The sequence below is a fragment of the Symsagittifera roscoffensis genome, chromosome 2 (assembly GCF_963678635.1).
Source record: "Symsagittifera roscoffensis chromosome 2, txSymRosc1.1, whole genome shotgun sequence".
NCBI classification, from domain to species: Eukaryota; Metazoa; Xenacoelomorpha; order Acoela; family Convolutidae; genus Symsagittifera; species Symsagittifera roscoffensis.
The window spans coordinates 39,581,180-39,607,973 of NC_087063.1; positions in this window are offsets into that span (position 1 = coordinate 39,581,180).

The following is a 26,794-nucleotide window of genomic DNA, read 5'->3' on the forward strand; positions in this document are numbered from 1 at the left end:
CCACCTCTGCTGAGTTTTTCGATCGTTATATTGTGATTTACTTTGTCGAAAGCCTTCTGGAAGTCGAGGTAAAATGACGCTAGGAAGTGGCAGTTGCTATTGTCAAAGTTCACAAACATTTTGTGCAGGTATTCGATTAGGTTTGTTATAGATGAGCGTCTTTGCCGAAAACCGTGTTGAAATTGGGACAATGCGGTGGATAAGATTGGGTACATTCTGTCGAAAATAAGTTCCTCGAGGACTTTGGATACTGCTACGAGGAGGCTGATCGGCCTGTATTTATCTACCATTTGTTTGTTCCCTTCTTTAAATATGGGGATTATTTCGCTTGCTTTCCAGAATGATGGGAAGTAGCATTTGTTTGCAATTGTGTTGTTGAATATGAGATGCAGTGACTTTGGTAGGGAGTCTGATAATTTTTTCAGCAGGTTGTTCCCCATACGGTCAAGTCCTTTGGCCTTGCTCTCGTCCAGCGATTGGAGAACGATTTGTATTTCTAGTTCTGAGAAATGAATCATCGACAGCTTGGGCTGTCCCTCTGTGAGAGTATAATCGTGGTGATTCTTACTGAAAACGGATTGGAAGTACTGATTAAATAATTCGGCTTTTTCGATATCGGTATTAGCTGACTTATCGTCAAGAAATACTTCAGTTGGGATTGAGCTTGTTTTCATGATAGTTTTGAGGTATTTTTGGACGTTTGAGAAGATTCCAGACTTGAAAATTTCTGTTTCATGATTGCATTGGTCTGCTGAGAGCGATAAGGACAATTTAGTTTGTAATTGCTGGATCTTTAGGGTATTTGTTTTACTTTGGCGTCTGAGAGTTTCTACTTTTTTCATGAGGTTTGAGCTCGTGGGAGAAACCCAGCGCGCTAGATGTTTCCTATGTTGGGTTGTTCGGGGTATGTGTTTGACTATAATACCGTAGATCCAATTATACCATTGATCTACCAGTAGCAGTATGGGTTGAAGTGGTGCTCTCGCACATATTCGTTGATTTCGTTCCAGTTGGCTTTTTTGAAGGCAAAGCCTGAAAAGTCGTACTTTTGGGAGGGTAGAGGGACCCTTTTATGATTTATTTTATGATTCATAATGTAACTTTGAGCCGTAAGGTGGGTGATCTGAGGTGAAGTCGTTTTTGAGCCGATTGTCCATGTATACGTCTAGTATGATATCAGGATTGTTGCAGAGCAGGATATCCAGGCTCTTTCCAGTATCGGTAATGATGAATTATTCCAGGTTTAATTCCTGGAAGTTGTCTAGGATGCTTTGTTCGTACTCGCATTTTGATGAGAGTGATTTCCAATTTGTACACGAGAAGTTGATATCTCCAACAATGACAAGATTTTGTATGCCTTGCTCGCGTTGTGTTGCTTTTATTAAGTTCAGCAATGAGTTAAGTTGATCTAGTGACCATCGGTATGGGCTATACACAGGGGCACAATATATACAGCAGACAAGTATTGGTACAGATAAATTGAGTTGAACCATTACGCAGTCTTGCATGCCTGTATCAATGCGGTTATGTAGTATGTTGGCGTTGATGTCAATTAGAACTCCTCCGTGTTTTGATAGACCGGCTTTTGAAGTTCTTTCAGATCGATAGAGTTCAAATTGAGGCAAGAATATGGAGTTGTCTGTTATGTCGTTGGTTAACCATGTTTCGGTTAGGCAAAGTAGTTGGTATTAACAGCTTGTGTTTATCGCATTTGCGAAGTTTGATCTTCGATTGTAGTCGAGTATGCTTCGGACGTTGTAGATGAGTAGGCTAGGAAAGAGTTCTAGTCAATTGGAGATTGAGTTCTCCGTTTTTTCGGTTGCAACTGCTGTTCATCTGTTTTCTATTTTCTGGTAGAGTTTTCCATCGCGGATGAGCAGGTTTTGTTTATCGATGTTTTCGTTTATGAGCTCGCGCCGTTTTTGCAGTGCTTGATTTTCGAGTTTTGCTTCATCCACTGATAGCTCGCGGCTGACAAACACAGGTTTGTCATTTGTTTTTAGGCGCCAAGCGGATGATAGTATTAGTCGTTTCTGCCAAATTGGGACTTTTACCAGTATGGTTCGGTCCTTGCCTTCCTGTCGTTGACCCATCCGGAACAGATCAACTATCTCTGGCACAATTTGCATGTGCTCCAAGATTTCCTTTACTTTTTGGAGGTCATTTTCTTGTCTTTTTCTTTGATCTTTGTCGTTTAGTTTAGGGATGCCGCGGATGCGGATTCCGTTTTGATTTTCTTGTTTCGGCGTTGCGTTTATCGGTACCTTGGTTTTTGCTTCTGATTTGATCTCATTTGGCTTCATTGTGGTTTGACAGAACAGCGTTTTAATCTCCTGTACGTTCTTTCTGAGTTCGTCCATGTCCTCTTCAATCTTCTTGAATTGCTTCGGCGAGGTTTGTTCAGCGTCACTGACTGCTTTTCGGAGTCTCTCATATCCGTTGGAATCCACACATTTGTTGCAGAGTAGAGCAATGTTTTTTTCCCAGTGTCGTAATACCATTGATTGCTGTATCGCTTAGGCTGGTACAGCTTTTTGTCAGGCGCATTTTGCAATTACACACGATGCAACAGAAAGTATCTTCATTCTTTTTGATTTTTTTGTTGGCAAGTTTTGCATACGGAATCAGTGGTCATTTCACGATTTCGTGTCATATTTGTTTGGTGAGGACTCCGAGTCAAAGGACTCAAAGAGTACAACCAGTACGAGTTTTACTAACCGTTTTATTGTGGGGTTGCTGAGCGTTGCCTCTTCTTGGCTCTTCGTCGATTCTTCGATGGTTTGCTTTTCGTGGAGCGGGTTTTGAAGATCGCGTGAAGGTTCGGATAGTAGTGCAAGACTACCGAGAGAGATCGTAGTTCTAGATCAGATGACTGGTGAAGCTCGCGATAAAGTCCTGAGATGTTTTCGTCTAGACTCTCTGATTTACTGATAAGATGTTTTGTAACGTCGATGACAATCGTGTCACGAGTTCGTAGCTCGTCGAATATTTTTTCTGCTCCCGTACGCTGACAGTAGACAATAGCAAACAGATTGTTAAAGCTTCTGAGAGTATCCAGGAGTTGCTGAGTCGTAAGGGGTTTGATCTTTTTAAACTCTGTGATCGAATTGTTGATAAGATCGTGCCACAGTATAATAGATTTGCTCGTTGCTCGTATATAATCGGTAACGTTTTTAAATTTAAAGTTCGTCCTTGGGTTCAGGTTAAATCCCCCCTCGGCGTAGACAATTTGCTTTACTATATTTTTCTGTTCAGGGGTTAGACCTTGTTCGATTGAGTGAGAAAGGGAACTTGCGGCTATGATTTCTAACATAGAGATAAAAATAAAGAAATAAGGAAAGAACTCAGCTGGTACTGGAGATGGAGAAAAGAAGGAAGAAGCTGTTTTCCCAGAGACTAGGTTTGTTGAACTTGGTGTAGTTATAATCAGTAGTTAGAAATAGAGGGACACCGGCTGCCCTGTTATTCATTTTAAACTGAAAATATCTATTTAATAAGTTTGGGTTGATGGCTATTGTAATTAACTTATTGTCTACCGTTCAAACAGCAAATACAAAACAGCATACTACTACTACTACTACTACTACTACTACTAAAAGAATTTATTCCCTTTAAAATATAAAGGCATCAAACAAAAAGAAACGGTATGATTATGTACACAAGACATCACGAACGGCATTTTATGCAATGGCAACAAAGTAACATTGAACAAGAGTTGTTTAAGTTGAACATATCAATTCTATTTTTCAGATAGATTTTCAATTTTGCTTTGAAAGTTTCAGGCGATGAGAAGATGTCGGCTATGTTGTTTGCTGAAATCATGTTGGCATACCGACAGACGCGATAGAAGAAAAATTGCACTGTAAAGAAGAGTCGACAATTCTGGGTTGTTGATAGCTTAGGGCGTGAGCTATTGCGAAGGTCTTTGGCTGCAAAGGTAAAATTTATGTATCTGTAAAGGTCGAAATCAAATTGATCAAATTGATAATAGTGACCGCCGCATGCGTGACAATTTCCTTTAATCCTATTTTCCAGTCTAAAATCCAAGAAACTTTCTAGATATGGAAGTGATCATTACAAAAAAGAGATGTTTAGAGTTGATGTTATTAAAATTAAACTCGATACGGGATGATTTTTATTAAAACACGTAACTCGACAGGAGAAAAAAAAAGATTTTCTTGTATTACATAAAAATTTCCTCGAAAGATGTTTTGTCATTCATTGTGCGGAGCACGCACGCAGCGTTCAGCGACAACACAACCAAAAAATGAGAAATGTGAACCAAAGTTTTCGTATAACTCAATGAAGAACACCTAGGGCCCAGCTAAATTGGATGTACATGTTTTTTTTGAGTGAGTTCTCATGAAATTTGGACAACATTTCTATCATATTCCAGTAAAACTTTTACATGATCAGAGCCACCCTCTATAAAAATATCTTAGATACAATTTTAACGCATTCTCAAAATATCTTTAGTTCGAGAATGAGATCAAAAATTGTAACTTCAAACAAACTTTTTCGCACATTTTGTGCATCTTCAGGTTTTAAAAATTCTAAGCTATCTGTACAAAATGATCAAAGATCATAAAAAGTGTCACACACATCATTACTTCAAAATTTTAAAAATTCAACCAATCAAAACTTTACAAATATCGCTGAAATTATGTAACAACTATTATGTAACATTTTAAAACATTTTGTCACAAGTTTTTGAGAGTTTTCTTCATTTTTATTTACACATTTTCGTTTTGTGGCTAATTTTTATGGTAACATGTAAGTTGTTTCAAAAATTTGTTGTTTTAGCCAGAATTTTTCGATTCTGGAACTATAGCATTAGTGTCAGATCCCTACTTCTAAACTCGTCGCGCGTGTTAATTGCCGGTCTCTCTTTCCTAATGTGCAGCGCCTCTAATGTAAGTAACTTGATGCTGCTGGACGCCTGGTCGATTATTTTCCAATTAATCTCAGACTTACCACGCTCACTACCACACTGCCTTATATGCTGTCCATATGGGGTATCCTCTTTTCGGTGTTCCTCAATCCTTGTGGTGAGATGTCGGACCGTCTGGCCAACATAGATGGATTTGCACCCACAACATTCAAGTCTGTACACCACTTTTGATTTCAGTTTACTGGAAAAAGAGGATTTTAGAGAGGGCATACAAGTTTTCAATTTCCTCATCGTGAATATTATCAGCGCATTGGTGATATCGCGCACTTTTTTTGCTAATGTCTGACTGTGATTCCCCCTATATTGGACCATCAAGATGGGTGGTGAATCACTGCTATAATCACAGGGCTTCTTTTTCTCGGCCATGTTCTTTTTGTTTTTACCCTCGCTGATGATATTTTCAAGGGCATGGGATGCAACCCGCGACGACCAACTTCCGGATATTGGTTATCCAACCACTGCTCACGGTTGATTTTCATGGCTGTATCATATTCTTCCCATGTTGACGTACTGCGGAAAACCCAGTGAACAGTTCCTTCAATCACACTTCTCTTGTACTGAAGGGGGTCGCAGCTTCTAAAATTGAGTATGGTACCTATATTTGTTGCTTTTTGATGCCCCCCAGCTAATTTTCCTGCTTTTGTCAAAACTAATTTGTAAATCCAAAAATGCCAAAGTTCCGTTTGTGTTTGGTGTCTCTATTGTGAACTGTAAATTTGAATGTAGTAAGTTTGCAGCCCGTAGCACTTTTTCAGGATCACCCTTCACTGTTCTCACTATATCATCAACGTAACGGAGAAACAATTTAGATTGTTGCCCTGACTTATTTTTCTCCCTTATTGCGATGCATTTTCTGCAGTACTAGACGGTTTCACTTATATTTCGATACTCATCAACTGATATATCACCGCATTTTACGTGATACCAGTTCAAACAGCATTCACATTCTACACCTTTTGACCTGTACGTGACTTTCTTATTGCACTCGGGACATATTCCGTGAAGATCTTTCTCGGGCAAAAACATTTCGGGAATAACCCTTGATAGTGCAGTTTCGTACTGCTTCAGCCAAAGATTTGCTAAAATAACGGCAAGAGATGCCCCAATTGCCATACCATCTTTCTGAACGTACCATGTTTCATTGCACTTGAAATGGACTTGACTAACTGCCATGTTCAACAGTCTCTTCATGGTTTTCCTAGCAATTGATGGTGGTTCATCTTGCTCATACAGTTTTCTCAGAGCTATGTCTATCGCTTCTTTCAGTGGAACATTTGTGTACATACTCTTCACATCTAGAGATATCAAGTTTTCATTGGGCTCAAGATTAGTGCTCTCTAAGATTTCTCTCGCATCTAGTGAGTTGGTTTCGATGTTTGCGCCCTCAATTTTCTCGAAAAATTTAGCAAGAACTTTGTTCAAGTTATAATAAGAGCTACCAGGCAAGGAGAGGACCGGTCTTAATGGGGTATTCACTTTATGCACTTTCGCCAACCCATAAAGCCTGGCGGGCTGCCCCCCAGTAGACCTCATCCTTGTGTAGAGACTCTCACTTATTTCATCTTTTTTCCTCATAGCCAACAACTCCTTATTGATGTCTCTTTCTATCTTCAAAACAATCGCATCACTTGTTCCTTTATTTTTGCTGAATTGATTTGAATCTAATGTATCCGACAACTTGTTCTCGTAGGTGTCCTTTCTCATTACACAAAAACCCACGCCTTTGTCATACGGTACCGCAACTAATCCATTACTCTTCAGATACTTTCGGGCCTTCTCAACGCCTTTGTCAGAAGTTGTTTGTTTCACCCTCTTAACATAGGCTTTTGCCACAGCTTTGATCTCACAAAGGGCCTCCCCAGGGACTTTACGATTTTTGAGATCCGATAGAAAGATGTCAATGTCGGCGAGAAAATGTGTCTCATTTAATTTATCACTGACGGGATGCTTTGGCCCTAATGCCAACACTTGTTGTACCCAATTTGGTAATTCAACATCATCAAGAGCTCTTACCGAACCCTCACCTTGCTTCCCCAGAGGTCGGTCTTGCCTTTCTGATAGTTTCCTTAGCTTCTTCTGATGGGTCTCTTTGACTGTTGCTGTTTGTCTTTGTCCCCTAAGACTTAAATATTTAATTACCGAAGCCCAAAACTTCTCATCTGCACCCCTCTGTACTGCGCCTCTCGCCCTTTCTAGTTTGACTTCAACGTTTTTCTCATCTGTCCTTGCCTTGTTTATCTCCGTTCTTAGAAGTTTTGTCTGAAAACTGTGTACCGCTTGGTTCGAAAACACCCCATTTTTCGGTACCCTGAACCTCAAAAAATCAGGTATAATGTCGTTTTCTAGACAAACTCTCAAATATTTAACACGTTGGTGACAGTTGATAAATTTAACATATATGGACGCATAATCACGGTGTCTTGGTGTTCGAACACAATCCTCAAAGACTTTAGCTCCAGCTGGACGTCCTGGTGCAGTGCCTGATATTCGTTGACCAGCTCCGTTCTTCTCTTCCTCTTTGAAATGAGACACTTTGTAATAGGAATGACAAGAATACCCGAGCTGATCAGCTGGTTCCTGATATCAGGTGTACCGTTTCTCTGACAGTATACAATTGCGCAATGCAAGCTCTGAAATTGTTTGTGCGGTGGCTGTTGATAGAATTATTGATGACGTCGTGTCACACCACCACTTGACGTTTTTCTACTAGAGGTGCCCTGCAGAGTAGGCTTGCGAGGTTCTTCTGTGGGTTCGTGGTGTTCGGGTTTAAAGAAAATCCCGCAATAGTCAAAATTTTGGGTAGAAATTGTTCCTTTTCCGGGTTGCTAAGTTGTTCCAGGCTATGGTAGAGTGAGCTAGCTGCTACAATGTAGACCATTTCAATTCTAACATGGTAAAATATAAAACAATTTTTCAACTAAAAAGATTTCTCCACTAAAACAAGGGAAAAATAAATTTAAAATTACGTCTCCTTGTAGGAGAGACTGTAATTGAGAATTGGCTCAACGCCGTAGGGTTTCAAAATTTTACATCTAAATATTTTGAGAATGCGTTAAAATTGTAAATTCAAACAAACTTTTTCGTACAATTTGTGCATCTTCAGGTTTTAAGAATTCTAAACTATCTGTACAAAATGATCAAAGATCATAAAAAGTGTCTCACACATCATTACTTCAAAATTTTGAAAATTCAACCAATCAAAACTTTACAATTTAAAACATTTTGTCACAAATTTCTGAGAGTTTTCTTCATTTTTATTTTCACATTTTCGTTTTGTGGCTAATTTTTATGGTAACATGTAAGTTGTTTCAAAATTTTGTTGTTTTAGCCAGAATTTTTCGATTCTGGAACTATAGCCTCGGTTCGTTTCTTTAGTTTGTTTCAATTAGTTACCAAAGTAATACGGGTCTGAAATTGCCAGTTATATTCATCTGCACAAAGTTTTGCATCGGAGTGAATTCTTTTTGAATAAGTGGAGTAAAAAAAATAATCAAGCGACCTGAAACAATCCAGCAAGAAAAATGAAATAATCGGTGTGAAAATTTCAATAAAGTTGGAAGTTTCTTACTTTTTCACTCGAAGTAAAACGCTAAAAGCAGCTGAGGAAAACTGACGTTTTCAGTCCAGGATTACATTGGTAAGTCATTGAAAGCAAATACTGATATTTTATCAGAGGGTAGCTCTGATTATTTGCTTTTGATCTTTGTAAATATACTGCAATTTGAAGTAAAAGTTGTCCAAAATGGACATTGAAAGCAGGCATTGTAGAGAGTAAGATCCTTAGTTTGCGTTTATTATTGTCCACTAGCGTACTTGTAAACCTGAAGAAAAGTTGACATTCCGATTTGTTAACCCTTGCTAACTGCAAGCGTAAATAGCTTTTTCTCAGCGGTTCCACTGTTTGACACAACTTTTAGTTTGACATTTGATGCAACTCGGCTGCCGAGATCTTTATTCAATCGCTCCGTGAATCCCAAAATCAGAGAATTACCGCTAGTCACGATTACGTTTCCAAACAAAGAAGCTCGAATATCAATGTCACAAAGCGACACTGCTTTTTCAACAGCTTCGCACATAGTCAATGTACTGCTTGTTACATTCACGTTCGCTGAAGTTAAAGACTTGATGCATTCTGACGAAATGATCATGTTTGAATCGAAAAGACCTTCTGATATTCGGAACCGTTCTTCTCCAAATGAGGCATTGCACACATTAGGAAAATCATAAGAAACTCGCGGCATTTGCGAAATGGAGTCTTTGTCATATGTTGATTCAGTATTTACTTGCAAAACACTGGCTGTGAAATCTTGTATCAAATCTTTCAACATGAATTCGTGATAAGAGGGCGTTACTCTATCGACGTTGGATTTTTTCTTCCAGATTGGCTCGGAACCTTCTGAAACTGCTTCTTTCGATGCAACGGAGTATAATGGAACTAAATCGATTCCGGAATTAGTGAAATAATCTTTACATTGCTTCGAGATAAAGTCTCCGGCAAGAGGACTCCGAATTATCGCATTCTTTAATTCATACCCATCGTGAACTGGTACAGCTGATGTCAGCTCTGCGCCGCTATCCAAAACAACGCCAGAAGTTCGCCCATGGGCAAAAGCAGCTAAAACTGGACCTTTGACTAAAAAGATGGCAGGTATAGAATACTTTTCAAACAATAGTTCAGTTAGTTTCTCCCGATTCGACCGTGTATTCCAGGCAGCCTCAGACATCACAACGGGATGATACGCACTTTGAGATTGGATCGAAAAGGTGTAGAGATGATCCAACGCTTTTTCAAAAAGTTCCCAATTCTCAATCATACCGTCTTTTATCAGATTTGTAACTGTCATATCCGCAATTGGAAGCTTCACTTTGTTTGTTCCGATGTAATATTTTGTTTTCGAGATTTTCTTTACTGAATCATCGGTATCCACGGCTGATGCTTCATGCAGTACGCCAATGCTAGCTGGAAGATCAGCTTTCGGGGTGTCCTATCCAGCAAAGCCAGCGCGTATGCTGTTCGACCCAAAATCAAACACCACAGCGCCTATCTCATCGCCTCCGTAAATTCCACCGCTCATTTGAGACTGAAAAACGGCCAAATAATTTTTTTTCTTTTTTTTTCTGTTCTTTTTTCTAAGGTAATCAGAAGGTCAAAAGTATCATAGTAACCGAGGTAACAGTCAGGAGTCCCTTCATCACGTATTCCAGTCCAAATCCTTGGAATTTTCTAGATATGGAAGCGATAATGATGAAAGAAGATGACAAATGTTTAAGTCCTTTTCAATTAAAATCAATACGGGTTACGTTTCTTCAATAAGAACACGCAACTCGACACGAGATAATATAAAATACAAGTTTTACAAATAAAAAAATTTCGTCGAAAGTTATTTTGTCATTTATTGTTCGGAAAACGCAAGCGGCGTTCGCAATCTGTATTGCCAGGGAAATTCTCTGTTTCAAAATGCTGCATGCTCTGGTTTCCTCAGTGGATATGCTTAGGTTCCTACAAAACTTGCTCAAAAAAATTTATGTGCTGGGGCCGGCCGCGCCCTGAATTTCAAAAGCTAGCGGTTGAAAAAGATATCCATCATCTACAAGATCTCTATACTTGTCATTTTTTCGCTCTTCCGCTTCAGCGGCAGCCGTACCAGAGTTACAAACAGACCGGTCATTAATCCTACAAGGAGCTAAGGAGTCTACTACCGTTATATCCCACAAGAGCTGCTTACCAAGAGCCCATGGAACGAGGGTAGAACCGTCTGATCGCTTCTGATTGGTCCTGTGGAGGTGTCGAGGTTCTAAAACAGACAAAATGTGAGTAAAAGATAAACTCTGCTTTATAAAAGCACTCAGGTTTGAATGCATTGAGAATCTCCCTGGACTTTTGAGGCAACGAAGACGATGCCAACCATCCTCGGTAATGTCTTTTCCGCACACGCATTTATGCTGTTTGCATATTTTTGAGAGTAAACGAAGTCCTTTCGCAATTCTGAGTTGCTGGTTCGACAGTTTTAACCTTAAATTTTGCACGGGATGACGTTCAAGCATTGGGAGCCAAATCTATCTTGGAACACGTTGAATCTTTTTACGTCCGTTGGTTCGAGTCGTAAAATAAAGTCTGGAATTTCGCTGTCAAAATCTGGCTCCGTTCAATTTTTTTGGATTTTATTTTCCAAAGCCATTTCAATTTTTCCAAGTTCAAACCAACGTTTAAGAGCATCATCATAGGTTCCATCCACATGCTCCAAACCAAAGATTTCGCTCAAGGCATCTTTTGCCCCTACTGCTGAGGCTAATAAAGCGGATAAAACGAAAAGACGAGCGGAAGAAACTCCCAAGCCACCTTTGGCTGCGGGAGAACTGCTTGTAAAAACTGGTTATCATCCATTTTCATGTTTGTGACCTTGCATAACAAATTTTTTTGTAATTTGTCGTAGCGTTCCAAAAAATCATTTTGAAAAAAACAAGGGCTCGTATGCAAAAATCAATATAGGAATTTCGGCATGCTAAAGCAATTTTTCAGGAAGTAAAAACCATAATGGGAGTCTAGTTTGCCAATGACATCCGGGATTTTTTCAAGCTCCTTAATTTTTTGTCGAGCAATTTTTTTTGGCAAAGTTCGGCGATTGGAGATCCTGAAATGAGGCGTTCTTTTTTTGGTTTTATTTTTATTTCTGGGCATATTCTTCGAAATTGTCTTAAAATTGAATTATACTGTGCACTAGTAGTCGGTCCCAAAAAAACAAAGTTCGCACTTCTCAGTGATCAAGCTCAGACCGTAAAATTGTCCTGATTTCAGACTGTTTTTAAGGTCCCGGAGTACTACTTTATAGTCGTCGGCTAAATTTCCATCATCTAAATACCAGATTTTATTTTTCGACTCCAACTGTTTGACTAGTGCATGAATTGTTTCCGCAAAAAAGGGTGCCTTCAGGATCACCTTGCTGAGTTCCGTCTTCTGACATTATGACAGAGCTTTTGTAAAAAAGGTAACTAGGATTACCATACGCGCAATGGGTGTAACTATACAATTCGGGGCGATTTGGATAAACATGATTCAGCATTGTTTTTCTATTTAGAGAGTTAAAGGCATTCTTAAAATCTAGTTTTAAAAGAAGAGTGCATTTTGGATTGTCGTCGCGTTCAATTAGGTTTCGAAACGAGTGTGCAGCTATTTCTGTTCCTCGTTTGGTACCGCATCCTACCTGTACATTTCCGAAAAAATTTTGTCGCTCGGAGAGGGCCTTGCTTCCAGCGCATTTAGACGTTATACGTCTCAGCGTGTTACCTATGGCAATCTGTCTCAACCTCCGTCTATCTTTATGAGGGCGATAAGCTTTCCGCCAATAAAGAAAGTTCTTAGGGGATTGGGTATTTTACCATCTCCAATGAGGTTTATCAGCTAAGTAAGCGGTTTCAGAAAATTAAGTCCTGCACTGCCATTCGACGTACTAACAAGATCTTTAAAAACTTGAGGAATTTTTTATTAGGATCTGCTGCTGATCCGTTCGGAAAGAACATTATTGCTTTGTATGGGTCGAAATCGGTTATGAAAAAACTATGCAAATTTTGTTGATTTGGAGCTGCAAACTTGGCTCGCTGAGGGTGCATAGCCAACAATTTTTGATAGTTATCAGTTGAAAACGGAGCAATTTTGTCATCCGAAGCAGCAAGCCTTAGTCCTCCCTTTACATTTCCTTCATCGTGCTTACTACTAATTAGCCTTATTCTCTTGGGGATGGAGTTTTCGAAATTATTTGCTTGAATTTTTTTATTTATCAAAGAGCTCATGCTTGTGGTCTGTTTGCGTCCACTTCTTTTCGGTTGCTCCAAAAAAAACAAGAACGACGTTAAAAAAATTAGCCATTTGGTAACATCTTTTACATTGTAGACGATGTCATTTATTTTGTCCGACAGGATTTTCCGCCAAGGGAACACGCGAGTTTTTTGGTACTCTCTTGAGTACTCGGACACTTGGGATGGCTGTATTAACATAATTGTCTAGCACTAAATCATTACCTATTGTTGATTTATTAACCGATTTTACACCAACGCATAGGGGACGCTGAAACCATTGGGTTTTGTTGGAGTCGCTAAGAGAAATATTTACACAACCGATATGATACCAACTAGAACAACAATCACATCTAATCCAATTCATCAGTCCTGAAAGTTTTAAGCAATCTTTGCTTGTACACTGTTTTGTTTTTTTCCTCATCTTGACGCATCATAAAAGTAAAAAAAAAGGATTTTGACTGGACTTTAGGGGACTGAACTAACCCATGATAAGCGGTTAGTAGGAATTTTATAAATCAGCCGATAAAAAAATAAAAGGCAATTATTGTAATTTAAATTTGAAAATCGAACTATAAAAATCAAAAACAAGGAACAATTTCATCCAAGCTCATTAGGTCCAGCGGTGCACCACCAGACTCTTTAAGCCAGTTCTAGTTTCCCAGCTTTCCACAAAAAGCCACTTGACAGACCTGTCTCTAAAATCCCTCAGAGGGCGCTCCACAAACAGGCACAAACATCAAACATAACAAATCTTTTTAATAAGTTTATCACAACAATTAGGCTAAAAGGTGCTCTAGTTTTGGCATTCAAGGACTAATTGAATTGTCTATGAAATGTCTATGTACTCCGGAAAGACTATGTTCAGTTCAAATAGCTTTGAATTGTACAAAGTTACTCTATCAAATATTTGGAGAAACGTTCTTTGGAAAAAAATATTCAAATATCTTATTAATTAGTAAAATCAAGCTCAACCATATATCCATTTTTTAAATTTTATGCACAGGTTGGATAGGGTCATAACAACGCTATATAAAAACATCGGCAAAAATTTATGAATAAACCAAGTCGATTATACAGCATCCAGAGAATTGTCAATTAAAATCTACCCTCCTCGATTATAACACTGATGGAATTGTCTCTATTGGATGTACTTTTAAATATTTCGCACCCCCCTGATGCAGAGGATTGCAATCCAGATTGACTTTTTAATACACATTCTCAACGAACTCTTTAATACGGTGCTCTAATTTTAGCTACTGCGTAACAAACACATAAAATGATTGAAGAATTTTTTGATAAAAAGTAAATTTCAAACATTTTTGCAAATATGTGCATCGTCAGGATTTTAACAAACAAATTATCTAAATGACGATGAAACATCAATTTACAAATATTATTTACAATAACTCACATCATGTTCTAAGCCATCATGTTAAGAAATTAGCCAATCACCGTTAACTTCTAAAATTACTGTTTAGATCAAAACAAAATTAACCTCTAAAATTAATTAAACAAATAAATTAAGAAGTTTCTGAGTCATAATTTTGATTTAGACATGTACGTTTTAAATAAAAAATCAAAATTATTTTGGGACTAAATTTTCAGTTTTAACTCCCTGCTCCTAAACTCATTGCGCGTGTTCAAGCCCGGTTTCTCTTTCCTGATATGTTTTGCCTCTAGTGTTGAAAGTTTTGTTTGGTTGTTTGACCTATCAATAATTTCCCAACTGAGATCTGCGCTTTTTCCATCAAGACGACAGTGCTGAAGGTGGAGGCCTACTGATAAGTCTGCTTCCTTGTGTTCCTCAATTCTAGAGGTCAATTTGTCCGACATAGGTGGAAGTGCATCCACTACATGACAATTTATAGACCACATTTGACTGGAGGTCATTAGAAAACGCTGACTTCAGTAAGGGTAAACACGATTCATGTTTTTTTTTGTGGTGAAAACCACTTGAGCTTAGTTAAAATTTGTAACCTGCTTGAAAAATATTGGATTTGGTTACCTCTATATGGAACCATCAGCATTGATGGCTTCACATCCTTGGGTGATTGAGTTGACGAAGTACTGGGTGATTGAGCCATGCGCCTTTTTAGTTTCCATAACCTTATCAACTTGCTGCCACTAAAATGTACTCCAAAAAACTCTGGGGACAGTGCCTTGGATAACACTACGCTTACACTGAGTTGTAGCGCAGCCTCTATAGTCCCTTTATTTGTTGGTTTTTGATACCAATTGCAGTTTACACCCCTATCCTGCGATACATTTATGTTCAAATCCAGGAACGGCAAATTTCCCTTTGAATTAGTTTCCTCTAGAGTGAACTGTTGATTTGGACGAACCTCGCAGTTTCGGCAACACTCGCATTCAACCCACTTTGATCTATATGTTACTTTCCTGCGGCAGGAGGAAAGCCTTTTTATGATTGCTCTTTGAATTTTAGGAAGAGACTCCTGGCTGTACAGCTTCTGTAAGGCAATTTCAATTGCTTCCTTCAGGGGAACATTAGTGTACAAACTTTTCACATCAAGAGAAGTTATGGTTTCATCCGGATCAAGAGAAATGTTTTCAGTTGTTTCTCTGGCATCTTTATTGTTGGCTTCTATAATGGCTCCATCGATAAGGTCAAAATGTCAGAAAACTTTGCAAGCGTTTTATTGAAGTTCTCATACGGGCTGGCAGGAACTAAGAGTTCTGGTTGTAGGGGTGTCTCAGCCTTGTGTACCTTAGCTAAACCGTAACAACGGGCGGGTTGCCCCCCTGTTGACCTCAAATTAAAATATCTCGCCTTTTTTATTCATGGCAAGTATTTCTTTGTTGAGTTTCTTCTCAATTTTCAGAATAACCTCATCAGTGCTTGCTTCTTTTTTCAAAAACTCAGCAAATTGCAACAACAATTCAAACTTTGATTCATACGTTTATTTCCTCCTTATGCAAAAATCAACCCCTTATCAAAGGCAGAGTCAGCAACCCATTATCTCCATTATTTTGTCGTTTTTGTCAAGGGCTTGGGGTTTGCTTTACTTTTTTTGCATATACCTTTGCGCGGTTTCTATTTCACATAAAGTTTCACTAGATGTTTTTTGGTTTTTCTATTGTAAGAGGAAAATGTCGATATCAGCCAAGAAGTGCGCTTCGATAAATTTGTCTCTAATGGGATGCTTCGGGCCCATTGACAAGACTTCATGTACCCATCCAGGCAGTTCTATGTTATCAAGCACCTCAACTGATTGCTCATTTTTCCCCAAGATGTTTATCTTGTCTCTCGGACAGTTTTTATAACTTTTTCTATGGTTTTTTGATGTTGGTTTTAAGCTGGCCTCAACTTGACATATCACGAGGCGGAAAATTGATTCTCTCCACTGTTTGTCGATTTTTTTTTGCACCAGCAATCTGGCTTTCACTAGCATCTCCTCGTACCTTTTCCTGTCCTCATTCGGCCTAAAAGTTACAGTCCTAAGTAGTTTCAGCCAACAATTATGCACGGCTCGGTCCGAAAAATACGCGTTTCTTATACAACAAGAAAACTCCCACATTTTCAAAAAACAACTAATACATAAAAAATAATAATTTTTGAGAAAATAATTTTTAGTAAATAGTTTATAGTAGTTGTAAAAATTCGTTATTTCGCTAAATTTTTAGGTAAAAGGTTTTGGTCGTGAACGTTAGAAAATTTTTTTTTTTAGTTTTAAAAAAACTCGTTATTTCTTAAAATTTTCAGGCTGTAAACTAAATAACTAACTAAATGAAAAAAAAAGCATTTTAACTTAAATTAACTTATATTGATAGATACAGAATGCGTTTAAATTGTAAATTCACACAGAGATTTTGGCACATTTTGTCCACCTTCGTGTTTTGAAATTCTTAACTATCTGTACAAAAAGATCAAAGATCATGAAAAGTGTCATATACCTCAATTTTTCAAGACTTAAGAAATTTAATCAATCACAACTTTCCAATTATTACTTAAATTATGTAACAACTGAAATGTAAGAATTTTATTCAATTAGTCACAAACTTTGGAACTATGGCCATAGTGTCAACTCCCTACTTCTAAAATCGTGGCGCGTGTTGAATGCCGGTCTCTCTTTCCTAATGTGAAGCGTCTCAAATGTAAATAACACAATGCTAGTTGAGGCCTAGTCGATTATCTTCCCCTTTAACTCCGACTTACCAATTTCATTAGCACACTGCCTTTTGTGCTGTCCAACTCGGGTATCATTTTTTCTTCCCACGATAATGAACCATCAAGATGGGTGGTGAATCGCAAAAAACCCTAAGCCAATTTTTGACGTATAATTAGATATAATGTAATAGATAAAAATAGTCTTTTTCCCCTAATTTCTTTTTTACTCCCTCAAGCCCAACTCTTTTCCCTGCTCATGACTCCAGAATCCTCCCATAGTATCCAACCTAGTTTGTCCCTCTTGCTTTAGAACTACTGGGTTCAGATGCGCTCGACACCGTGATCAGCTTTTTAGCCAAGATAGTGCTCTGTTGTCAACCCGTAGTTTGAATGGCTCGCTGCCCAGATATACTGTATATTTCTTAATGAAGTTGACCACCGCAAACATCTCCACCCCGGGCTCCCCATATTTTGTCTCCGGGTCGCTCAAAACTTTGCTCCCATATGCTGTTAGTCTCAAGATGGTCTTGCCATGCCATTCCTATTCTTGCTGGAGTTTTCCAGAAATCGCGACCACGGAAGCGTCTGTATCTAGGACGTACAAGCCATTCTCTGTTGGCATACCCAATACCGGAGCCTCACACAACACTCGTTTTATTCTCAGGAAGGACTCTTCTGCGGCGTTGTTCCAAGTGAAATTCTTTCCTTCATGTGCCATGAGTTGTTGCATCTTGGATACCTTGTCCGCATATCCTTTGATGAACTCTCTATAGTAGTTCGCGCAACCAAGAAAGCTCATTAACTGATATTCAGTCTTCGATGATTTCCAAGTCGGGACTGCCTCTACTGCGTCTGGATCTGGATCCACCATCCTCTCGAGGTGATTTATCGAGTCCTTCAAAATCTCGGATTTCGAGGGGTTGCATTTCAATCCTGCCCTTTTCATACATGCAAACATTTCATCTAGCCACTCGATGTGATCCTCAAGAGTCGATGTCTCTATCATCACATCATCCACGTAACACATTACCAAGTTTCCGTATTTCTTTGTTACTCTTGAAAGTGCTTGTGACATCAATCTCTAGAAAGTGGCTGTCGCGTTGAATAGACCGAACGACATCTTTTTCCACTGTAACAGACCCAGTTCGCAAGCAAACCCGTTTTCTCCCTATCTTGTTTCCTAGGTGGTACCTGCCAGAAAGCTGATCCCGTTTTAAGAGTTGTAAAAAAACGTTGCATCCCCCAATTTTGAATGGCTCTCGTCTATCCTCGGGATGGGATAAGCATCCTTCACCGTGACGGGTGTCAGATACGGACACAACAAAATCGACAAAAGAAGTCATAACAAAACTCAATTGTTCTTTTTTCGGCAATCACTACTCCCCACGCCCACGGTGATTTGGATGATTCTATCATGTCATACTCTAGTAATGTTTCTATTTCTGTTCTACATGAGTCAGATTTGTGAGGCGTCACGCGCCTTGACCCCTCCCTGTGCGGTAACGCCAACTCCTCTACTTCTATCTCATGTTCAACAAAATTACAACACCCGATATCCGCCTAGTGTCTCGTGAAAACATCCTGATTCCTATCTAACACATCTTTGATGGCTTTGAGCTGTTTGTCCGTTATGGTTCCCCTTAAATGTTCAATTTCTGGTAATACCGGTTCATCCATTTCCAATTCCTTTGGTGTGGGTTTTTCTGCAAAGTTCGAACAGCCCGACAGTCCATCGTGTGTCTCTGACTTAAGTGAAATGATGACACCCGATGAATCTTTCGTTCGCTTCAATTTACTCATGATACAAATCTTGTCCTTACAATTTGGACAATCAAGAACTTCATACTTTTTTTAAATGGTTTCACTCATTTCATATCTAGTTTTCACCGGCAATGCGTGTCCCAGTTTCCTCTTTCTCTGGATTGTGATTGCTATATCCAGAATATTCAACAAGACACTGGTACAGAGGCAACTCTTGGTGATCGAGAATGATCTTTCTAGAATAGCAGCACTTAGGCTATTTGCACTTGGTACTACGCATACCTAAGTATTATCACTGAGTTCATTGTAGTTTTTCATCCTCAATTTTACAATTGCAGCCTCATTGGCTTTCAACCTAACCCTCCTACTCAAGAAAACCGGAGCTTTGCGCTCCTGTGGCCATATCAAACTTACCGGTTTTACTATGTACTGCCTTTCCGGATTTCGGATCCTGAACATCGCATTGTTAAGATCTATCGTTACATCGAAGTTCCTGATAAAATCCCTGCCCAAAAAGAATTGATCCAATTCATCTACATTTTCCAATAAAAGAAAGCTCATCCACAGATTGCCCCTTTTTTTGCCGCTGACAGCCGGATTCAGGAGTCTATGAGGTCATCTTTGTCAAATCCCATCCTTGTCCGTGTTTCTATTCTTATCACGCTCAGGACAGCTCCCCTATCTAGTAACCCTTTTAACGTCGTCTTTTTCCAATTATGCCCACAACATGAGCAGACACGTCCGCTTCCGTTCCCCAATACATAGAGTCTTCTTCAAGCTTTGTGCAATAACAATTTGACCTTGAGCTCCTTTCGACCCACGAAGATTTGGCCCGCCAGGTCATCATCACACGTTATCATCGTCTGTGTATAGATGCTGATTCCATCTACTTTTAGCATGACATCGTGTGGACTATACGTTTCGGTGTACCTGCTGTCTACTCTTTTCGATTTTCGACCGCCTCTTGCCAGTAATGCTCTGATCGCTTTCGATGAAGTTTGAGGACTAATGGTTCGCAAATAGTCCGCATATACGTCTGTACATCAGTGTTAGGTTTGGTTAAGTTCCTCATTTCTTTGTGACCACCTAGGGTGATTATTGACATTATCCTCGCTCCTATCTTCCTGATCCCGAAAGGTTTCCCAGTCTCCATTCTCAGTAATTCAATTGCCCCTGATCTTCAGGTTGTCGTTTATCTCAGTTTCGGCTCTTGTTGCGTGTGCGTGTGGAGTCAGTTCGGATGAACTGACCACGCTCATCACCTCAATGTCTCATCTCTTTATTGTGTTTCTATCTCCTAACTCAGCCTCTGTTCAGTTTCCTTTGTTGCCAATTTTTGTTTCGTTTTGATTATTGCATCTGCTGCTGCTTTCTGAAACTTTATCTCCGTGGTTTCTTTCTCCTCGATTACCGCTTCCGCAGATTTCGTTGACAGTTCATCTTTTCTTCTGCAAGTCACTCTCAGTCTGTCTGTTTCTGGTATTTTGAACAGTCGCTAGCGCTAACTTGTGTTTCAGGTGATTCTGATTCTCTACTGCTTCCCAAAAAAGAAGAAGTTCCATCTGAAGTGACCTTCCTGGCTACAGAAGAAACATCTCGCGCCAATCTTGATTATCGAGCCACTTTAGAATTCATGTTTTTCCATCTGGTTCATGCCGTCCTCATCTGGTGCATAGCCAAGCTTTTCATACCTCATTTGTAAGAGGTAAAATCCGCTACATGATGATCTGCTGACTCACAATTTGCACATGATCTGCGTGATATCGTCTCTTGGCTTGTACCACGTCGACCTTTGCTGCTGGCTCCCCGCGTGAGGGCTTCGGTTCTCCGAAAATGATTACTTCTTTGATTTCCTTAACAGGTATTTTCTAGATTTCTGTCGCATCTCTTCTGAGTCTGGTGCATTATATTTCGACAGCGAGTTTTGAAGCAATGTTAAAATTCCCCTGTTCAATGTTTCCTCTGGATCACTTCTTCTTCCCAAGCTCATTAGGTTATCCATAAATCGATCAATCGATTCGTCATCCCTTTGTCGCCTTCTATCAAATCTCCTTATAGCTTGAAGCCTCTTCATTCCAGATCCGAAAAGATTCAACATTATCTCAAAAACCTTGTCAGCTGTATCACGTTCTTCTTCCTTCTTGGCAACCACGCACTTCAGCGCTGTGCCCTCCAGATTGTTTACTATCGCCGGCCAGGCTTTTTTTTCTCAGATGCAGCCTCATCACCTCAACCCAGGTGTCTATGCAACCATCCGAATCATCTTTAAACTATTTTAGTTTCGTGAAGATCTTTCTCGACTTGCCACCTCTTCTTTCGCTTGACTCCGTGTTTCTCGTGGCAAATGCTTTGAGTGTTCTGCTCATCATTTTCCAAGTTTTGCCAATGTCATGGCATCTAGTGCTACACTCGCGTGTACAATCGATTCCCTTGGGACTATCGTTGAACTTGATGCGCCTAGTTTTGTTCCTCTCTCTACCGTCTCCGATCCTATGATATTGTGGATCTGGGGCAATGGAGTAGATTCTATCTTCTTACGATGCGGTTCCGCAAAGTCCACCCTTGTTCCAGCTTGTTTTACTGGTTTCTCTGCTATTGCTTTATCCTGATTAATAGAATTTCTCAAGACCGCATCCAATTTGGTTTGTATGGCACAGCAACCCTCTGCTAGTTCTGTGCTCATCGATACCACTCTCGTCTTCAGACTCCAAAAATCGTAGTCAATGGTTTCATACCGTTTTTTCATTTCTTCTATACCCTTCTTGATGAATTTCGCCCGTTCCTTGTCAGTCGTGTCTACTATTTCAGCTATTTGTAGTAGTTTTTCTCCAGTTGCTCTTGCTAAGGTGGGTTAGTTGTCAAGGTTCTCATTTTTAATGTTTCAGACCTCTTTTTTCATTTTCTCTCGGTCTTGCTCGCCACTCTTGAGCTATCTGCTCTAACTTTGACATCAAGTCTCCAAACTCCATCGGTGGCGATTCTGTTACAGGTCCTGCTTAGTGACATGTTGTTTTCTCTGTGGAACCTGTGCTCTGTTCCCTTCTTTCGCCAGCCTCCGCTGTTATGGCGGAAACCGTTCCGAAGCTCTGACTTTTGCTTGTGCCAGCTGTTAATTCTTCTTTATCTTTCGGCCTCATCCCCATCATGTTGACAAATCTCTCCGTGAAGGAAATCCTTTTTGTTGTGAGCCATCTTTTATTGCATCGGGTTGTTGCCAGTGACCTCATTTCCATTGGGTATTGGTGAGGACTCAATTGTTTTTTGCTTTTTGTTCTTCAGCGTTCGGCATTGCTGTCCATTCCGTCGGTTTCTTCTCGACGTCTTCATTACTTTGTTCAGGTGTCTCTAGATCAACCTCTGCGAAGGGTGCGTTCTTCCGTTTCTCAAGTGTTTCTTCAGTACCATCGTTTGACTCTTGCACTTCCTTGTTATTCCGCGTGTTCGTGAATTCTCTTTACAACTTTAGTCTACATTTGCCAGTAATGCTCTGATCGCTTTCGATGAAGTTTGGGGACTAATAGTTCGCAAATAGTCCCCATATACGTCTGTGCATCAGTGTTTGGTTCGCTTAAATTCCTCATTTGTTCGTGACAACCTACGGTGATTATTGACATTATCCTCGCTCCTATCTTCCTGATCCCGAAAGGTTTCCCAGTCTCCATTCTCAAAGTACTTCATTTGCCCCTGATCTTCAAGTTGTCGTTTATCTCAGGTTCGGCTCTTGTTGCTGACAATGTCTCATCTCTTTGTTGTGTTTCTATCTCCTGTCTCAGCCTCTGTCATTTTCCTTTGTTGCCAAACTTTATTTCGTTTTGATTTTTGCATCTGCTGCTGCTTTCTGAAACTTTATCTCCAGAGTACCTTTGGTTTCTACCCCCTTGGTTTCTTTCTCCTCGATTACTGCTTCCACAGATTTCGTTGACAGTTCGTCTTTTTCTTCTGCAAGTCACTCTCAGTCTGTCTGTTTCTGGTATTTTGAACAGCCGCTAGCGCTAACTTGGGTTTCAGGTGATTCTGATTCTCTACTGCTTCCCAAAATAGAAGAAGTTCCATTCTGAAGTGACGTTTCTGGCTACAGAAGAAACATCTCGCGCCAATCTTGATTATCGAGCCACTTTAGAATTCATGTTTTTCCATTTGGTTCATGCCGTCCTCATCTGGTGCATAACACAAGCTTTTCATGCATAGTTTGTGAGAGGTAAAATCCGCTACGTGATGATCTGCTGACCCACAACTTGCACATGATCTGCATTTGTGCATTTGTCCGAATCGTCTCTTGGCTTGTACCACGTCGACCTTTGCTGCTGGCTCCCCTCTTGAGCGCTTCGGTTCCCCGAAAATGAATACTTTTTTGATTTCCTTAACATGTATTTTCTAGATTTCTGTCCCATCTCTTCTGGGTCTGGTGCAATATCTTTCGACAGCGAGTTTTGAAGCAATGTTAAAATTCCCCTGTGAAATGACTCCTCCGGATCACTTCTTCTTCCCAAGCTCTTTAGGTTATCCATAAATCGATCAATCGATTCGTCATCCCTTTGTCGCCTTCTATCAAATCTCATTATAGTTTGATGCCTCTTCATTCCAGATCCGAAAAGATTCAACAGTATCTAAAAAACCTTGTCAGCTGTATCACGTTCTTCTTCCTTCTTGGCAACCACGCACTTCAGCGCTGTGCCCTCCAGATTGCTTACTATCGCTGGCCAAGGCTTTTTTTTCTCAGATTTAGCCTCATCACCTCAACCCAGGTATCTATGCAACCATCCGAGTCATCTTATAACTATTTTGGTTTTTTGAAGGTCTTTTCGACTTGTCACCTCTTCTTTCGCTTGACTCCGTGTTACTCGTAGCAAATGCTTCGAGTGTCCTGCTCATCATTTTCCAAGTGGTTGCCAATGTCATGGCATCTAGTGCTACATTCGCGTGTACGTTCGATTCCCTTGGGACTATCGTTGAATTTGATGCGCTTAGTTTTTTTCCTGTCTCTACTGTCTCCGATCCTATGATATTGTGGATCTGGGGCAATGGAGTGGATTCTGTTTTCTTACGATGCGGTTCCGCAAAGTCCACCCTTGTTCCAACTTGATTTACTGTTTTCTCTGCTACTGCTTTATCCTGATTAATAGAATTTCTCAAGACCGCATCCAATTTGGTTTGTATGGCACAGCAACCCTCTGCTAGTTCTGTGCTCATCGATACCACTCTCGTCTTCAGACTCTAGAAATTGTAGTCAATGGTTTCATACCGTTTTATCTTTTCTTCTATATCCTTCTTGAAGAATTTCACCCGTTCCTTGTCAGTCGTGTCTACTCTTTCAGCTATTTGTATTAGTTTCTCTCCAGTTTCTCTTGCTAAGATGAGATAGTTGTCAAGGTTCTCATTTTTAATGTATCAGACCTCTTTTTTCATTTTCTCTCGGTCTTGCTCGCCACTCTTGAGCTATTTGCTCTAACTTTGACGTCAGGTCTCCCAACTCCATCGGCAGCGATTCTGTTACAGGTCCTGCGTAGTGACATGTTGTTTTCTCTGTGGATCCTGTGCTCTGTTCTCTTCTTTCGCCAGCCTCCGTTGTTATGGCGGAAACCGTTCCGAAACTCTGATTTTTGCTTGTCCCAGCTGTTATTTCTTCTTTATCTTTCAGCCTCATCTCCATAATGTTGGCAAATCTCTCCGTGAAGGAAGTCTTTTTTGTTTGTGAGTCATCTTTTTTTGCTTCGGGGTGTTGTCAGTGACCTCATTTCCATTGGCTATTGGCGAGGACTCAATTGTTTTTGCTTTTTGTTCTTCAGCGTTTGGCATTGGTGTCCATTCCGTCGGTTTCTTCTCGATGTCTTCATTACTTTGTTCAGGTGTCTCTAGATCAACATCTGCGACGGGTGCGTTCTTCCGTTTCTGAAGTGTTTCTTCAGTTCCATCGTTTGACTCTTGCCCTTCTTTGTTATATCGCGTGTTCGCCATGCTAACTGAATTATTTTTCTTCTCTAAACTCGGTACCATTGTCACCGGTGTCTGTTTGGTCTGTCCAATTGAGCGAGTTTACCTTGGCCCGACTCTGATTTTTCTGGTATCGACACTCTTGTTTTCTGCTTGAATTCTCTTAATAATTTTAGTCTTTGTACACTTTCGTCTATATACAGGTAATCACAAAAAATCAATAACTTCTTAATAATCTAATCCTTCGAAACAACTTCAGTTTAAAATCTATTTTGCAGTACGGTTTAAAACCTAATTTTCCTAGATGTGTCTATTGTCGTTGTTTGTTGCGTTAGCTTCCCCCAACCCTTAAAAACGCCGGTCTTGACTAGCATTTTGAGCTTCCCAAAATCTAATTCTGCTAGTGTTGGGCACTCAGTGTAGCTTCCCGAGACCTAAATTCTCTAGTAATGGGCACTTTTTTTTTAGCTTCACAAGGCTCAACTCCGTTAGTGTTGGGCATTTGTTTTAGCTTCCCAAGAATCAAATCCTTGACTATTGGGTATTTAGTTTTGCTTCCCAGGACTTAACTCCTTTAATGTTGGGCACTCGTTTTAACTTCGCAAGACTCAAGCCCTCTAGTGTTGTGCTGTTGATTTAGCTTCTTAGGACTCAAGTGTTGGGCAGTTGATTTGCATTCCCAAGACTGAAGTGTTGCGCAGTTGATTTGCCTTCCCAGGTCTCATGTGATGGGCAGTTGATTTGCTTTCCCCGGGTTCAAGTGTTGGGCAGTTGATTTGCCTTCCCAAAATTCCAGCAAAACAGTGTCAGTGATGGGCAGCTGATTTTCCTTCCCAAGACTCAGGTGTTGGGCAGTTGATTTGCTTTCCCAATACTACAGCAAATCAGTGTTGGGTAGTTGATTTGCCTTCCCAGGACTCAAGAAAATGTAATGTTGGGCAGTTGACTTAGCTTCACAGCACTCAACTAGAAGTAGTGTTGGGCAATTGTTTTAGCTTTCCAAGTATCCAGCCACCAGTGTTGGGCAGTTGTTTGAGCTTTCCCGGACTGTCTCAGGAATTTGTGTAAATTCTTACCGCAAATCTAGCTGAGTGTATCTCGAATGTCCTGCGTTGCCGCAATCAATTGCAACTGAAACGTCTGATCGGTTTTGGAATTACTTTAAATTAGTTCTGCCTATCTTGAAAATGTACGAAACTTTCTTAAAACTTACCAGTAAAAACTCAAAATTGTTATTAAAAACTTCGATCAAAAAATTTTGGGGAGCCGCTTATTCACTTTTATCTCTTATAGTATAAAATGGATTTTAACGATACCCGTTTGACCCAACAGCACACTCCAGTGATTTTTTCTAGTGGTCACACTGCACTGGTCATACTATTGGTAAGTTCTTCCCAGTAGCGTCCTCTCTTGACTCCCAGACCTGTCCTCCCAACCCCTTCACAATCCTACTGGTCACCTCTTACATTGAAATCTCCCAGTGATTCTCCAAGGTTGCGAGACTAGCTGAAAACCCTTTCAACGCCCCGAATTTGGGCACCTGCTAAATATTTGCTACTTTGATTGAAACGATCGGCCTTATTGTAAGACAGCATAAATATACTATCAATTAACATAATGTTCTGATCCATCTTATCTGGAAAACAAACAAACTGTCTTTTTTTACTTTTTTTAATGATTTTTCTTTTAATTTCTCTACTGGCCCCCCATGCTCGATTAGCTAAACCTCGTATCCGAAAGCGCGCCAAGAAAACTTTCACAAGTTTACCTAAAAAGCTATTACGGTAAAACCAGAAGGTGGACACGTTCCAGTTGAACCGTACCGCCGGTACTCTAGAATGAGCATGTAGCCCAGAGCTGCGTCATGTGAGTTCTATCCCGTAGTCATGCTGTCGTAAAACATCAAGAAGCGCTATAAAAACTCTATGTAACAGTAGTCCGGTTATGTCACATACGAGGTTAAGTAAAATAGGCCCTTTAACTATTGGCTCGCGGGTCAGGGTCACTATCTCTTGTGTTTTTGTACCTCATTCTGTCTGAGCCAATTCGATTTGCTTAAGACACGGGACAACAAAATCGTGTTACAGCTTGAAGGCCACTTCCAAATGACCGCCAACTCTAGAAATAAGAACAGTTTTTATTGGACACTGGACCTTCGAGCCATTTCAGGTAGATCAACCTAAAACCCGCCCTATCTTAATTTGATTGTGTAAAAATACACTCAAGAAACT